The 18877-nt window shown below is 33.6% G+C and overlaps 1 long non-coding RNA gene across 1 annotated transcript; it reads right to left on the bottom strand.

The window, feature by feature from the left end:
* Window positions 1-350: 350 nt before the first annotated feature.
* On the bottom strand, window positions 351-18732 carry LOC138334736 (uncharacterized). Its single transcript, XR_011210149.1, has 3 exons — window positions 18620-18732; window positions 3724-6065; window positions 351-734 (listed from the first exon to the last, which is right to left on the bottom strand). It is a non-coding gene; the product is annotated as an uncharacterized lncRNA (long non-coding RNA).
* Window positions 18733-18877: the final 145 nt, after the last annotated feature.

Here is an 18877-nt window from a genome sequence, read left to right as displayed (position 1 = left end):
TGGATATATTAACACCATTTTTATCGACTTCTTTTGCCCAACTAATCACTTTTAAAATGACGTGGCTAATTTTGTCTTGAAATTAAAATTAATATAAATGTAGATTTCCATAACGCGGGTCGTCTCCTTGTTTCCCGCCGTCATCCTAATTAGCACAATAGTTTACTATCACTGCACCAGACGGCAAAACAGGAAGTTTGACTGTTAACATCGATTACACTCGGCATTCGATATAAGGATCAATATTACACCGAATACTTATATAAAATGTTCTGCTTCATACCTTATCCGTACATAAATCTTTTTTTTTTTCTGAATATTTTAATTGGAATAAGAACACAAGACTGACATTCTTTTGAAAGCTGTATTAAACCGCTGGATTGGTACTGGACGTGTAAAATGTTCATATCTGAGTCCTAAGGCCTTTTATGAAACCAAGCGAGCCACCCAACCTGAAAAATCCTGCATAGCAGGTTAGCAGGAGGTGCACCAGCACTCAATGCTTAACATTTCAAATGCTGGATATAAGATGGCCGTGAAAACAAAAATATGACCGAATAAGATAGTCTTTATTTATCAGTCTTAAAACGAAGAAAAATCCAGTGGCACGTTTACACTGTAACATCCAAAATGGGACCTTTCCATAACGTTCAGTCCGATGTATGTTGGTCCTTCAGGATCCTACACATAGTCTGGAACACTGCATTTTATATACACAGATATCATTCCATATTCTACAACAGAGAAAACATCATTAGTTCCTGCGCAAATTATCTATAAATGAAACTGAAACTGAATAGGGAGAAGACCTATCTAGACAACGCCTGCTGTCTAATCCCTTTGATATGTGTCAATGACATTGTTTTTATTGGAATTGAACACTTACAACTTCATATAAAACAAACACTCTACATAAATAACAAAACACGTCCGTATATGTGGTAAATAACATGGCATGGACTCTGCAAACACACGTACAATTTACTGCATGTGCCTAACACATACATCTACCCGACTCATAATTAAAATATAACGAAACGAAATTTATTGACTGTATTTATAACTAGATATAGCACCATATATGTACACATCAATCTGGAATTTATAGAAGTCCAGAAATTTGCCATGTATCAGAATTTCTAACAACAAGCCCGATTTCTCACTGACGTCCGACCACTGCCATTCTAATCTCACCATGATATGATAATTATTGAAATATTTACAAGCGTTTAAGGGTGCTTTGGTGAAAAGTACTATTTTTCTGTTGGCTAACAATTTTTTTCTTATATTGATTTCTGGAAAGAGGAGTTCATATCAAAGTTGACAATGGAATAAAAAGAATATAATAGTGTGTCTGATTTTGAGCTATTACATCGTATACATTAGATATTTATTTGAACGAACTATGGCGGTTGCAGTGAAGAGAAATTTCCTTTTATACTTAAAAATTAAGAAATGTTATTATGGGATTACTAAGCATGCTTTAGAACTTATAAAATCCGAAAACAAAACTTGTTATTTTTTCATCATTTCTTACTAAGAAATAAAACCACTTTTAACCTTATTAAAACGTAAAAATTGAAAATTCAATAGGTTCTAATTTCGCTAGACACAAAAATCACAAAAACTCTTTGATTGATATTGCGAGTGGAAACGGTTTGCACGTGATCGAATTAGGAACAAGTAATGAAATTTGAAAGTTTGAAACAAAACAAAAAGCTTTATGGATTGAGGGACAGACGGTCGACTAAATATAAACTAATTTAGAAAGTTTGGAACTTTTATGAAATATTGTGGGGGCAGTACCAATTGTAAAAAAAAGTTAAATTATCAAGAGGTTCAGAGAATATGTACTACTGTAAGCATAAGTCCTATTACAAATACTGTTCTAGTTCTGTATGGAAAAAAAATTATCACTTATTGCACATATACATTAAAGTAACACGATGCTGTCTCGTTCTAAAAATATTAAAAAAGAATAAAGTCGATTCCTTAAGATAGCAGGTTCATGATAAGGGAGACCACTTATGGTTTGTTTTGTATAGACGCTTCATTATTGACAGATCCCTCAATGCAAGCTCTTCAAGCGCGTCTTATGGAATACTAAGCATGTTTTAGAACTGATAAATCCGAAAACAAAAATTTGTTATTTTTTCATCATTTCTTACTTAGAGATAAAATTTCTTTTTAACTTTATCAAAACGTAAAAATCGAAAATTCAAGAGGTTCCAATTTCGCTACAGACACAAAAATCACAAAAACTATTCGATTGATGTCGTGACTGGAAACGGTTTATACTTGATGGAATTAGGAAACAAGTAATGAAATGTGAAATTTCGAAACAAAACAAAAAGCTTTAAGGGACAGACGGTCTAAAAAGTATTATCTAATTTAGAAAGTTTGGAACTTTTGTAAAATATTGTGGGGGCAGTACCAATTGTACAAAATAGTTAAATTATCAAGAGGCCCAGAAAATATGTACCGCTGAAATTCCTATTACAAATACTGTTCTAGTATCGCATGGAACCTGCATCAAATTTATCACTAATTGCACAGATACATTAAAAATTAAGACTCCTTAAGATGGCAGGTTCATGATAAGGGAGACAACTTATGGTTTGTTTTGTATAGAAGCTTCATTATTGACAGATCCCTCAAGCTCTTCAAGCGCGTCTTTTGAAATCACGCATAAATTAAAGGTATTTATTTCTAAATAACAGTTATAACCTCCATTATTTGATTTTGCGATTTGTTCACTATATATTTATTAAATATTGTTATTTAATTTGGAAGATAACTCCTTAATTAGAATTCGTTATCAATGATATACAATGTAATATAACAATAGTTATATATAAATATATGAAATCTATTATAAAAAGCAATAGTCTGGTCTACAAGACAGATGGTCATAATAGCTCAAGCCAGTATTTGTAGAAGAACAAAATTTGAAATTAACACTTATTACCAATAAAAAAATTCAATTAATTTACTTCATTTCATTAAACTTACAAATTAAATTAATCGTTGAACAATAATATACACAATTTTAGAATTTATGATAATATCATTACTAAAGAATATAGGAAAGAAGTCCTTTGGAGTGAGAATGTGAATTAGTAGTTTTAATGATAGGGTCAGTTCGTACGCGCCTCCCATGTCAGTCCCGTCTAGTCGTTTGTGTCCTGTCAGTTGGGAGGGTTGTTTGTCAATGTCTTGCAGAGTGAGTATAAGGATTAAAGAACATTACTTTCCTATATTCATTAATTGGATACTATAAAAAGAAATAAGGAAATGACTCAAAAACATGGCATGATATCAGATAAATTGTTTACCACAATGGTTATCTTTAAACTTTGCACAAGATTATGTGGGCACAATTGGAAGTTTATTCATTATAAAAATTATTTTCAAAAATATACTGGTTAATGCAAGAGCGAAAATGATCCTACTGGCTCTCAGAGACTAAAACATAACATTAACAAACGTGTCATTATCATTATTATCGAAAATTCTGGATTGTTTGCAAAATACTACTACATGTAGTTTGAAATTGGAGAAATTTTGAAATTTAAATACAACTTTTACTAACTTTTAGTGAATGAGGTCTGCTTATCACAAATGGTCTTTATCAAGAAATGCCTGTCGTTATTTGTTTATATCTTTAGTTAAATTTTACAATTCAAATAAAAAAAAATCATGATGGTTTAATAGTGAAGATACCTTAATGAAGCTCTGCTCATCACTATTAATATATAATGGTCGCAATAATGGAACGTCTGTTTCGGGTGTCACTGCCACTATCTCCATGGTATCATTATCCTGAAAATATGAAAATTTGATTTTTATTTACATTTTTTTTTGTTTTTTTTTTTGGTTTAGTTTTTTTTTTTGTTTTTTTTGTTTTTTTTTGTGTTTTTTTTTTTTTTTTTTTTCCATAAAACATTGTATATACAATTTAAAAACATATCCCTCGCAGAGGGACTTTCATTCATCACACCGTTGACACTAGAGACTTTCTCTCTCTCTATCTTCATGTATTTGAATACATGAGGCACTTTTATACTTCCTTTCATTCCTTTTTATATACAATTTAAACAAATATCCCCTCGCAGGGGGCTTTCATTCATCACACCGTTGACACTAGAGACTTTCTCTCTCTCTTTCTTCATGTATTTGAATACATGTGGCACTTTTATACTTCCTTTCATTTCTTTTTATATACAATTTAAACAGATACCCCCTCGCAGAGGGGCTTTCATTCATCACACCGTTGACACTAGAGACTTTCTCTCTCTCTTTCTTCATGTATTTGAATACATGTGGCGCTTTTATACTTCCTTTCATTCCTTTTTATATACAATTTAAACAGATATCCCCTCGCAGGGGGCTTTCATTCATCACACCGTTGACACTAGAGACTTTCTCTCTCTCTCTCTCTTCATGTATTTGAATACATGTGGCACTTTTATACTTCCTTTCATTCCTTTTTATATACAATTTAAAAATATATCCCCTCGCAGGGGGGCTTTCGTTCATCACACCGTTGACACTAGAGACTTTCTCTCTCTCTCTCTTTCTTCATGTATTTTAATACATGTGTCACTTTTGTACTACCTTTCATTCCTTTTTATATACAATTTAATTTTACAATTTCCGTCTCTTCCTGTCGTCCTGAATTTAAATGGCACGTGGTTGGAGTGGGAGTGGGAGTGGGTGGTTGGAACGGCAAATGGAAAATATTTGAAATAATATAACAAACTTTATTAGATTGGCCCGCAAGGTCAGGATAACTTATAACGATCGTGCACGCCTTGACCACCATCTTATAAGCAAACTGTGAACTTCTCAAGTTCCATTAATTCAGCTAAATATGTCTGAAATGATTCCGCCATAGTTCCAACCAAGTGTTCTTTAAAACACATTTTGAACTGCAAGGATGGGCGCAAAATTCGCCATCTTGAACAAACTTTTTATTTATATCTTTTCCAATTTCACTGGTGCTATAATTGTCAGATGACAATTTATTTTCCCCATGTGGGGCAGTTGCCAGGTACTGACGGCAGGTCGGCAATTTTTCTCCACCTTTGACCCTGGCATATACTTAAATGCCCCTACCGCTGTTAACAATATAAAAAAAACTTATCAAATCAAATTAATTATTTACAATTTTTTAGAAAAAGGTCAACTGCGAGTGTACATGTAGAAAGTAGTGGTTAGAATGTTAAATACTAAATGCGTACGCGTGCTGTGTTTGTGCTGGGGTAGGTGGGTTGGGTAAAGTGAGTATTGTTAGGACCAGGGACAAAAAAAAAAGAAAAAACTTATCGACTACTTTAATTTCTGTACACTTCAGTTGAGTCAAATCCAACATTGTACACAAGTACTGATTGTAATGGGAGCCATTACACATTTACCTCAAACAACACCACAGTCCTTTCACTGCATGTTTTCAGTGTCCCTCAATTTTCATTTTTTAGCAACGTATAAATTTCGACCAATTATAGGCCTCTGTACATCACCGTGTACGTGGCGACCGATCTATCCGAAAACATAGGTATGTTGTTTGGTATCCCTTCAAACCCCATTTATCAATTTTACAACAAAACCGGGGAAAATAGCTGAAGAAAGTGGACCCTGGTAGCCATGTTGAAATTTCTATCATAAAAACCCTTTATACACACCCCACGAGTGTGACTCAAGTTTCTGGATAATCGCTCAAAACCCTTACAGACACATGTATCATGTATACCTCAAATAACCCGAGAGTAACCCCACTGCATGGGTTTAAGTCTAATTAAGGGTGTACATTTTTAGGCGAGGGATTGGGGTTGGGACGATTATTGAGGGTTACCACATCCTCAAGCAACATCAGTCCATGGACTTAACAAGGATATTACAGTACATCACATGATGTAATCCTTGTGCCAGGCCCTCCTCACACGGCCAGACCTTCGGACGGACACAGGGGCTGGAGTGGGTGGTGTAGCTGGCTCATCATCTAGATCTGCAAGGCTAAGGCTATCCTCCCCTCGGCAGTCAGACGACGCAGTGAAGTACACAACCTGCAATAACACATGCTATATTTCAGTAAACAAATAAAGATGTATTATACCCAATATTTGGTAGATATACAAGTGAGAATCTGGTCTAAACAATGATCAGATATGTTTATGTGCACGTGGTTAACCGATATCACATATATATATGTAGACATGAAGGATATGGAAGGCAAAAATATTAATTTTTTTTATAATTGTACATCACATTGTATTGAAATAATACATTTTGTGATCCTGAGTGCAGAATATCCATATTCATTGTACATGAAAGTGTTTGGTTTCTATCATACCTCGATCAATGTTATTTTTAGAAAACCATGTCCAATAAAATTCTTCAAACATGAAAATTGTGTTATGTATTAAACATGAATCCAAATGTTTACCTACTTTACAATAATATCAGATTGGTGTCAAATTAATCTAATTAAAATACAGATCCTTATAATCAATGCATTACATAGATGAAAACTGAAAATTCACTTCCTAGTTTCTGGAAGCAGCAATTTGACCAGAACGTACCCCCTAATGGATTATTGCCAGATCCTCATCGAATGGGGTGATATATGTAATAAGGATATGTATTTTAATCGTATTGTTTTGAAATTGAAAGTTCCAATTGTACAGAGAAAACTGTATATGGTACATATTCTTTAAACATGGTACTCTGATGTACAGCTATTGTGTAACTAATCTACAGCTACAGGTAAGGCATTCAACCACCTTTGACATTTCAACACAATTGCATAATGTCTACTCTGGTCATGCATGCATTGCATGTAATTTTCATGAAATTCTATACCAGTGTTATTACGAGAGATTTCTTGTGAGTTTGAATTCTCTTCATTCTGAGTGGAGCAGTACAAGAGGCAAAATGGCAGAAATGTAATTGCTGTTTATGTCGGACCATTCACTTAAATATAACTTGGAAATTCACATGATATGAAGTATTACCATGGAAACGTATTAATTTTGAGTATACCGCTCTACGTTATGAAATGAAGATTATGATTGGTCCTTTTAAAAACCATAATATCGAGATTTAGTTTATAATTCTAAAGGAAACTACATTGAAATTCAGTGAAAACGGCAAAGTGATGAAAAGAAACTTAAACATATAAAATTGTTCGTTTGACTTTGTGCGATTCTTGGATAAGAAATTATTCCGAAAGTATTCAATTAAAAAAACGTGGATTTATGTGTAACATGTATGTATTCAAGAAATGAAGCAATTTAAAATCGGTGAAATTATTCAAACAATAAATATAATGAAAGTATTCAATTTTCAAAGAAAGAAAGTGTATATTTCTGTTTAAAATCTAATCAGCATTGTAGGATTGCCCTTGCTGTCAAAATACATGTACTAAAGAGTTTGGATTTTCATCACAAGGAGTAATTTTGATGTTATTTGATTTATACCGATGTCCGTGAATCAATATATAAAACATAAAATATGTAATGATATGTATTATTGAAGTTTTGTATTCCATTTATATTGAATTTAATTGATTTATTTGTTATTCATCTGCCCAATTTTTACAATGCTGCATTTAGTGTTGCTCTCTATACCTTTCACTGTACATTAGTTTACTTGGAACAATAGATTAGTTGAAACTAATCTACAGCTACAGGTAAACTAATATACAGTGAAAGGTCTACTTATCTACAGACAGAACAAGTACTTGAAAAAAGTCTAAAAAAAGCATGTGTGATAACAAAAGATGATATCCTCAAACTGTAGATAGTTTTCGGTGTTTCTCCTATACATGTACGTACGTACCCAGCCTGACTACACTTTAAAGACACCATTATCTGTCTAGAAGTCTTTCGAGCTACAATATTACAGCAAGGAGAAAATATTATAATATATTTACAAATAGAGTTAAACTAACTTCTAGAGAGTAAAATCTTACCACGGCCTCCGTCAGAGACAGACGACGGCCAACCGCAATAGCAATCGACATTGCTATCCGGCTAACCAGGCTAAGGCCACGGAAGGACAACAGCCTACAAGAACAAAAGCAACAGAAGTTCAGTTAACGAATTAAGACACAATATCCTGCAGATGTTTAAGTAAGCATCTGACCGAACAAATTGTTCAGATATGTTCCCGTGACCCCTTTTTCCGAGTGTAAAACCCCATAGGGGCCAGATCAAATTTTCTGCTGACCGCCACCTTTATTTTCTTCCAGCGGTTCCAGAAAAACTTCTACATATAGATCACAGAAAACATTTTCATACCCTCCCCACCTTAACCCATATAATGTAATTTCATGCAAATTGATTCCTGAGATGTGGGATTATGCAAACTGTTGATATTAATTTTGTTTGCCTTTAATATATAACTTTTTGATGTCTATATATATAAACTTTGGAATGTCTATATGTGTGTTTTAATGTTGATAAGATGTTATTTTTACACTATTTTCATGTGTATATTGATGTACGTTCGTCATATGGACATCTTATTTGTATGCTTGTTACTGTAGCTTGTTCATTAGGTGGGCGCTTAATTTATAGGCACCTTACCTTCTACTCACAGAAAAATACAAGTTAAAAGTGTTAAATAACCTTAAAATAACTTTTAATAAATATTCGGCCATTCAAAGATATGTAGATGAGCCCATTTTCCTCCCCCCGCCAATCCCTTGTTGTGTCATTTTCTCTGAGTATGTAGAGATGTTAGGGTTGAACACGCAGATGAAGTGAAAAAATTATCTCCTATCATGAAACCTTTACGATAACATTATTCACCTCCTTGACGATGATATACACCCGAAATGTCTGAAATTGGTGTCTAAATGTTAGCATCCGGGGTAAACTTTTTTCAAGGTGGGGAATAACGTGGCCTACAATTGGTTAGTAACATAAATTTAATTATCAGGGGTAAAATCTAATGTAGTGTATATTCACGAGCCTATGGGTGACAGCTGCTTGTAACTAGCTAGTAATGCTTAGTGTGGTCATTACCAATGGATTCCTGGTTTTTAATGACATGAAATGTTACAGGTATTACTAAATTACTTTTAGTATGTGTATTTCATTTAAATAATAATGTTAAAATATGTTTATCTGTATTTCATCATTCCAGTATCATTGGAAAACCATAATTGGTTGCACAGGAATATCAATCTACATTTACATTCAGGTATCATTGGAAAACTATAATTGGTTGTACAGGGTTATCAATCTACATTTACATTCCAGTATCATTGGAAAACTATAATTGGTTGTACAGGGTTATCAATCTACATTTACATTCCAGTATCATTTGGAAAACTATAATTGGTCGTACAGGGTTATCAATCTACATTTACATTCCAGTTTATCAATCTACATGATAAACTATCATTGGTTGTACAGGGTTATCAATCTACATACATTTCAAGTATCATTGGAAAACTATAATTGGTTGTACAGGTTATCAATCTACATTTTATTCAAGTATCATGGAAAACTATAATTGGTTGTACAGGGTTATCAATCTACATTTACATTCCAGTATCATTGGAAAACTATAATTGGTTGTACAGGTTATCAATCTACATTTACATTCCAGTATCATTGGAAAACTATAATTGGTCGTACAGGGTTATCAATCTACATTTATATTCAAGTATCATTGGAAAACTATAATTGGTTGTACAGGTTATCAATCTACATTTACATTCCAGTATCATATGGAAAACTATAATTGGTTGTACAGGGTTATCAATCTACATTTATACATTCCAGTATCATTGGAAAACTATAATTGGTCGTACAGGGTTTATCAATCTACATTTACATTCCAGTATCATTGGAAAACTATAATTGGTTGTACAGGGTTATCAATCTACATTGATATTCAAGTATCACTGGAAAACTATAATTGGTTGTACAGGGTTATCAATCTACATTTACATATTCCAAGTATCATTGGAAAACTATAATTGGTTGTACAGGGTTATCAATCTACATTGATATTCAAGTATCACTGGAAAAACTATAATTGGTTGTACAGGGTTATCAATCTACATTGACATTCAAGTATCATTGGAAAACTATAATTGGTTGTACAGGGTTATCAATCTACATTGATATTCAAGTATCATTGGAAAGCCATAATTGGTTGTACAGGGTTATCAATCTACATTTATATTCAAGTATTATTGGAAAGCCATAATTGGTTGTACAGGGTTATCAATCTACATTTATATTCAAGTATTATTGGAAAGCCATAATTGGTTGTACAGGGTTATCAATCTACATTTATATTCTAGTATTATTGGAAAGCCATAATTGGTTGTACAGGGTTATCAATCTACATTTATATTCAAGTATTATTGGAAAGCCATAATTGGTTGTACAGGGTTATCAATCTACATTTATATTCAAGTATTATTGGAAAGCCATAATTGGTTGTACAGGGTTATCAACATTTATATTCAAGTATTATTGGACAGGGTTATCAATCTACATTATATTCAAGTATTATTGGAAAGCCATAATTGGTTGTACAGGGTTATCAATCTACATTTATATTCAAGTATTATTGGAAAGCCATAATGGTTGTACAGGGTTATCAATCTACATTTATATTCCAAGTATTATTGACATAATTGTTGTACGTTACAGTAAAAAGCATAATTGGCATGCAATATAAACTTAAAAATATGTTTATTATAACTTAAAATTATCATTCCAATCATATCATTTGGAAAGCCATAATTGGTTGTACATGGTTACCAATCTACATTGACGTTATCAATCTGATGTGTTCTAGATGAAAATCCCCGCCATTTTGTACCGCTTCGCCAGTTATTATCTTTAGCGACCATCTCGTAAGAAAGATAGTGAAGCTATATATACATAATAATATTCCGTTTAGGAATTATCGGATTTATTAGATACCACTGTTGAACATGGTTTTATAGTGGAAACGAGCATGAGATACTTGTATGGACAGGGCACAAGGGTTTGTAATGATAAACTTAACACACAAAAAATCTTCCAATCAATGTTTAAATTCTCTGACTCTGGATTGTTTTTTTATTTATCATTACCAACCCCTATGGATGGAGCAATCTAAGAATTCAGATATTGTTTGGAATAAATAAAATGATAAGAGTCTCGCTGGTGTTTTGTCAGGACTTTATCGGGACCGATATATGGACAGATACCACTGTATTTTCCCAACTACAGTAAAATTAACTTAAAACCTCAAATGATGTCTCATATCTACGATATAGTAAAATTAATATCTTGTAAAAGTTGAAGAATATCATATAAAATATCATAATAGAATGAAAAAGCAAAGCCTTCTTTATTTGTATTTACGTTTGTACCCGAATTTCATATTATTTTCACTGAATTGTAAAGAAATTTCATTAAAATGATGCTGATGATATTTTCTCATTTTTTGAAAAAGACTGATGATATTTTCCAAATTTTTGCTAAGGGTCCCTTTTCCAAAAATAGCTGACAAAAATCTTTTATACGTAGCTTCAGAATTATTTGGCTCTATATATAAAGAAAACTCAACGACGGCTTTTCAGAATATCTGATACGGAGAAATGTTCAAAGAATGTGTCATAGATTTTTCTTTATTTTACACATTTTTTTCCGTTGTATTATATTTGACATATCATTTTATACATGTATACATATAAGTAATACAGTTTTAGAGAAACAATTTTATAGAGCCAATCGCTTGTGGTCCGACACTAATGGCCGCTAAAGATGACGCAATATCTGGCGAAGTGATGAACAATCGTCGACATTCCACCTAATACAAAGCCGATTAATCATTAAGATTGGTACCCTTGTTATATGCATCGATATTTAAGTTGCTTTGATCAAATTATCACGAAGAAGCAAAGATTTCAAATTCATATTAGAAACGGAAAACGAGAAGCCCAACATCTGGCAATTATTTATGTTTGGTAAAACACCCTCACCTAATTACTTTATTTTCAATTAAATAAACAAGATCTAATTGTGGCGGATGCCAGCACATAAAGTTCCTGCAATCTCCACAGAGCCTAATTTGACAAGAGTGACCTCCCTGAATGATGACGTGACATTGTTTTACCGTTAAATAAATTTCCTTTTGCAGAAGAAAAAAACCTTTTGAAAAGTCACATCATTTAAAGCTAATACATTATATAAGTAAGGCACGGCAATCTCTATAATTTTATTAGATTTGCGTTCTCAACCATGTTCCTTTTTGTTCAATTTTGACCTATTGCATGCCGTGGTGGCCATCTTGGTTCCTGGTCTGCAAAAGCTGCACATATACAGATCACCAAAAATGATCTCAAAATAGTTTTGTCACTAGTAACAAATGATAAATAACTTCAAAATGCAACAAAAATAAACTTAGACCTAAAACGGATCCCTGTTGACCAGTGAATAAAGGGAGATAACTCTTACTCTAAATTTGAAACAGTCACATATATTTTTCTTTCTTATGATTATGGTATTTTTTACTTTAAAAATTTAGAATCTGATTTTAACTACATATTGAAACCGATATCAGGCAAATCGGACCAGTAGTTAAATATATATAAGCAGATCGATTTTGAACAATGAATGGCTGTGTCGTCCATCTTGGATGCTGATCGGAAAACATGAAACCGGTCGACACATCTGCAGGTCACCAGAAATAGTCTCGCAACATTTCATGGCGATCCGAGTTTACGAGAAAATGGTCGGACAAATATATGAACTCGCGATAGAAAAAGAAGAACAAGAAGAACAAAAAGAAGACAATAACTTCCCAACTCCGCTGAGGAACTTAATAACGAAATAAAAATATATTTCAAAGTAGGAACAAAAATATACAATAGTTCTATAATCTGTGTAGATGTATAGGCTGGTGATAACACTAAATAGAGCGTTAGCTACGTATACAATAAGTAATGGAAACAGTGGATTACATAGGCAAAGGGAAATCACTCTGAAGTTGTCTTCGTGTAGCTCAAAATAGCAAAACAATTAGAAATGTTTATTGATTTCTGATACATTAAACCAATGTGACCTTGGAAATATTTGCCAAGGTCATGCTAGTGAACCAAGTATTTAATCATATTGAATGACACTTTTAACCTTTCATTCAGTGAGAACGTTTTCGATGACGTTATTGTCTAAAATTGTCTAAGTTCAAAACATGTACGTCAAAAGCGAAAACCCCATGAAAATCAATTTGTTTAATTTGATATCAGTCCACAAATATCATTTAAGTTATATCTTCAATATGCTAGTTAAACAGCGTAGAAAATAATAAAAAATACGATGACAAATTTAAAAAAAAAAAGTATTAAAAGCAATTTCTTACATTGGTTTAAAAACGACTTTTCAACTATTGGGACGAATTGTCTTGATATTGAACATTAATAGATAAATACGTTATACCCGTAATGTTAATTACGCCAGTACAATAATTGAAACAAGAGGCCCAAGAGTGCTGCTACAGAAAGAGCATTGCAAAGTTGGTTCAAATCTATAAAAATATTTACGAATTAAAATAAACTTTCAAGTTGAACTTTCGTGTTAGAATTGTTTTATTTTTGTTTTGTTTTTCATTTTGATAGTTAGCGTATTATGTTACCAAACCTTATGCTTAAAATTCCAATTTGCTCTGCTAACGTTAAACAACAAAACAAAACTAGAAATCATTCAGTGATTTTATAAATTTCACTTTTTAATCTATGGAGATTATTTGGTTCCATCAAACCTGTGAATTCAGAAGAAGAATTTTGAAATTTTAGCCATTTTGACCCATTTTGGTCCCGCCCCTCTGGTCCCTGGGGGTCAGCCAGGACCAATATGGATATGGTGTTAAAACGCTATTTCAGGCTAATGATTCTAACCCAGTTTGACTCATTTCCTATTAAAACTAAGCAAATAATGTTCATAAATGTGTTTTTCCTATTTAGACTATAGTAAATTTGACCCCCTCCCAAGGGGAAAATCTGAGATCCCAGGGCCATGAAATTCACAATTTTTGTAAAGGGCCTTAAGACCTTCCAATCCATGAAGAGTATTTGGTTCCATCAAACCTTTGAATTCAGAAGAAGATTTCTGAAGTTTTAGCCTATTTGACCCTTTTTGGCCCCGCTCCTAAGGCCCCTGGGGGTCGGCCAGAACCAATATGAATATGACGATAAAATGCTATCTCAGGCTAATAATTCTAACCCAGTTTGACTAATGTTCTATGAAAAATAAGCAGATAACATTCATAAATGTGTTTTTCCTACATAAACTAAAGTAAACTTGACCCCCTCCACGGGGGAAACACGAGACCCCAGGGTCATATAATTCACAATTTTTGTAAAGGGACTTAAGACTTTTCCATCTATGAAGAGTATTTGATTCTACCAGTTCCAGAATTTCAGAAGAAGATTTTTGAAGTTTTAGCTTATTTGACCCCTTTTGGCCCCACCCCTAAGGCCCCTGGGAGTCAGTCATGTAAAATTTGTTAATAGGATTCAATGGCCATTTCATAATGATAATTTTGACAACATTTGACTCATTTCTTTTTACAAACGACCAAATAATGCTCAAAAATATGTTTTCCCTATATAAACTATAGTAAACTTAACCGCCTACCCAAGGGGAAACCCGAGACCCCAGGGTAGTATAATTCACTATATTTGTAAAGGACCTTTAGACGTTTCTATCTGTGAAGAGTATTTGATTCCATCACATCTGTGAGTGGAGAAGAAGATTTTTGAAATTATAGTCAATTTTACCCCTTTTGGCCCTCCCACAGCCTCCTGGGGGATGGGGACCATAAAATTCACAATTTTAATTGGCCTTATGCCTTAGAAGGTTTGTGCAAAATTTCATTGAATTTGCTTCAGCGGTTTATGAGAAGAAGTCGAAAATGTAAATTGTTTACGGACATACGACGGACGACGCACGACGGACGACGACTGACAAAAGGCGATTAGAATAGGTCACTTGAGACTTCGTCTCAGGTGATCTAAAAAAACCAACATTTTTTTATTCTAAATCAAAGATTATCCTTGTAAGATAAATCCATTTATAAAAAAGGAAATCATCAAATCACTTGTAAACATTGCATTGTAATGTGTTGGGCGAGGAACAACCACCGTTACAACCAGTCAAGATAATCATGATCAAGAGGCATCACCACAAGATACTACTAGCTTACTTTGATGTGAAGTGCAGCCAAATTATATATATATCCTTACGGTAATATCCGCTAAAAATGGCCTACGTATCCTATAGAATGTGGAATTTCCCAAACAAACTTTGTAATGACGGACACGTGTATATATGTACATGACGGATTCCGAAATTAGCCTAAAACTCGCCAAATACGAGAAAAATACAATGCAACACAAATGACCTCGTTTGAGTAAAAACTAGTCAAACTCTGATAACAACGGCGATTTATATATGTCGCGATCAGTTTTAAGGTTCATGTAAAGGCTTTAAACAGTGATATTTAGCAAGCCGAAAACTCATCACTGTGCTGCAATTGAACAGAACTAATTTCATTAATTGTTGGTATGTACCCTGGCTAACTGTCAGTCTTACTGTTGATATGTAATTTGTGAAGCTGCTTGTAAAATTAAGTAAAATATGAGAAAAATGTATATTTCTTGAGAAGACATAGAACTCGTGTGAATTGCATTGATGGAATCAAATAATCATGCCATCGTGTTCAGTTGTGAATATGCCAGGTATTCCAACAGTTTGTTTGGCAAAATCGGACCAGCAAATAGCGCAGGAGCCTATTGTAGTAAATGCAAATGGCTGCTATAAATGGCGGATCGCAAATAAGAAGCCATCTCAATTGATACAAATGTTCTTATAGACACCATAAGGTACTCTGAACATGACAAGAAGACTCTTCACGAAAAAAATAGTTCAACCGATCTATTTGGGGCGAAAAATGCAAATTTCCGGAAAGAGCCTCAAAGTCCACATTTTAACTATTTTTTTTGTAAATAGTCTTCTTGTCATGTTCAGAGTACCTTATAGTGTATATAAGAGCACTTGTATCAATTAAAATGTCTTCTTATATGCTATATTTGTGATCCGCCATTTAAAGCAGCCATTTGCATTTACAACAATAGGCTCCTGCGCTATTCGCTGGTCCGATTTTGCCAAACAAACTGTTGGAGTACCTGGCATAGTCACTACTGAACACGATAGCATGCTTATTTGGTGCCATCAATGCAATTTACACGAGTTCTATTTCTTCTCCAGAAATATACATTTTTCTCTTATTTTACTGAAATTTACAAGCAGCTTCACAAATTACATAGTAAGACAGTAAGACTGACAGTTAACCAGGGTACATACCAACAATTAATGAAGTTAGTTTTGTTCAGTTGCAGCACAGTAATGAGTTATAGGCTTGCAAATATCACTGGTTAAAGCCTTTACATGAACCTTAACAATCTTTCAAAAACTTTTCCAACGGTGCTTAAAAGTGAAATAGGTCTATAATTTGAAACTTCATGCTGAAATGGAGCCGAAGGCGAGGGCACTTTCCCATCACGAGACAATACTATGAGGCAATAGTGCCCTCTCAACCAGGCCATAATGGGTTTAGTACAACACCCTTACACGAGACACGTTTACATGTCATCGTAACAGATGCACGTCAGGCAACACCTCGCGACGCTATTTTCATTTCCACACCACGTTGTTACATTAAAAGCACAACATGAATTTTCGCAGAAATCTGTGATTCTATAAAATGGGATTCAGCTTCACGAAGATTTAAAAGTAGATCAATGTAGTGATTTTGTAGCCTGCAAAATATCACTGGTTAAAGCATATACATGAACCTTAAACAGTTACTCGATCTCTGGTAAGCACTCCAATTTGTTCTCGATTTCACGCAAGATCGACTTCACGCTTCGCTGAAAATGTACATATAGAAATCGAACACCTGAAAAGGCCTCCACGGGGCGACTCGACAAAACTTGTAAACAAATAAAAATAAACTCAAACACGTCAGGTAGTTTGTACGGAAGGTCGAAAAACAGATAATTCTGCCAAATGAAGTCAAATATTTTCCCGTACTTTTATCAAACAAAACTTCTGAATGTATGCCTTTATATTCCAAAAAAGTTAAAAAAAAAAAGAAAAAAAAAAAGAAAAGATTTACAGATCAAAAGTTATGTCATTTTAAAAGTGTAACATGATTTATGGGACACCCTGTACAACTAAATATTATGATTTCATTGCATTATGCCTAGCAAAAGTGGCAGTGAAACCCATTCAGACAGTACAATGTACACGCAGGGGCTTGGCACAATGTCCAACCAACAGTCAATATTTAAATATATATTAATTTACATAAATCAGGTTCGGCACAACCCTGCATATGGGTAACAGTTACCCATTTGAGTAACAGTTACCTGTTTGAGTAATCAATAAGTTACCCAGATGAGGAATATTGTGTAAGAAAAATGCATGAAGTTGTTTTTAATTTTTTTATCAAAAAAAGGGCGCAGTAAATTTTGACACGGCACCATTACTAACATAACATAGTACATTATTAATCAAAATGGGACAAACGTCATTGTCTCAATTTTGGTAAGTCACAAAATAAACCACCTCCATTGCTTACTATGGTGCTAAAAATAGAACACAGGTAAAACTCATTCAACCATGACATTTGCACTGATATCCCCGATAGCTATACACCGAAGTCAATGGAGAGCACCTAAATTGTCATCTGACAACACAGTTAGACAACAGAATTTGATATTTCACCGTCAGAAACGTAGAGTCTTTGATAAGTTGTAAGGCATTCTAAAAACTATGACGCCCTTTTTTTGATAATTATTTTTAAAACAGCAATATGCGTTTTCTTTTCACATGATTACTCAATTGGGTAACTTATTGGTAACTGTTACCCATATGCAGGGTTGTGCCCAACTTGTTAATTCGTGCCGAGTCCCTGTGTACGCACATGCATCAGGTGCAATAAAATTGATGGCTGTTTATAATATATATTTAAGGATTTTTTTATTTTTAATATTTTTTTGTTGTTTACTGGTATTTATACTGCATTAATTTGTTGGACAGGTGTTTAAAATGACGCGCATTAGCGCGCCATGTTGGAATCTCGGAACAGGTGGCGCCAATTTCGCGGGAAATGTTGTCAAGTTTAAAAAGTACTCAAATTATAGTTCCACAATAACACAATCTTTTTCATTCCATTGATGCAATATTTCTGAATATTTGTTGAATAGATATTTTAAATGATGCGCGTCATGTTGAAATATCAGTCCAACAAATGCAGTTTACACAACAGTAAACAACAAAATAAAAAAAAAAAAAAAAATCAGTGTAAACTCAAATTCTGGGGTTTTAACCCCAGAAAGATATTTTTCTCAACCCCAGATTTATATGTCATCACATGTAAATATTAATTAACATGTTGATTGGAGAAGGCTTCATCAGTTGTAATAACATATGGCTAATCCCATTATTTTCTTGTTCAGACAATAAAATACATTTAAAGTAAAAAAGTAATTTAATGTTAATTTTAGTTTGGACTAGGAAAAAAAACTTAATTTACATACCTTTCCACGAGCAATAGCCTCGCATATAAAATGGAAGAGCAAAAACAGCAAAGCCTCCATGATTCTTGGATTCTTGGATCGATACAAAGAGCGTGCGTGTCAGTCAGAAGGTTTCTGAGATCTGGAAAGCGAGTTGAAGAAAAATTTCTGAACCAATAATATTCTTCGTTTTTGTCATGTGACCAGTATCAGCCAATAAGGGCATCTTCCGAGTAGTGAAAAGAGGTCAACTCACCACTTCACGGGTATACACGAGTC

This window comes from Argopecten irradians, chromosome 11 (genome assembly GCF_041381155.1).
Source record: "Argopecten irradians isolate NY chromosome 11, Ai_NY, whole genome shotgun sequence".
Taxonomy (NCBI): domain Eukaryota; kingdom Metazoa; phylum Mollusca; class Bivalvia; order Pectinida; family Pectinidae; genus Argopecten; species Argopecten irradians.
Note: the sequence above shows the minus strand (reverse complement) of the source record. Positions and strands in the feature narration are given on the sequence as shown.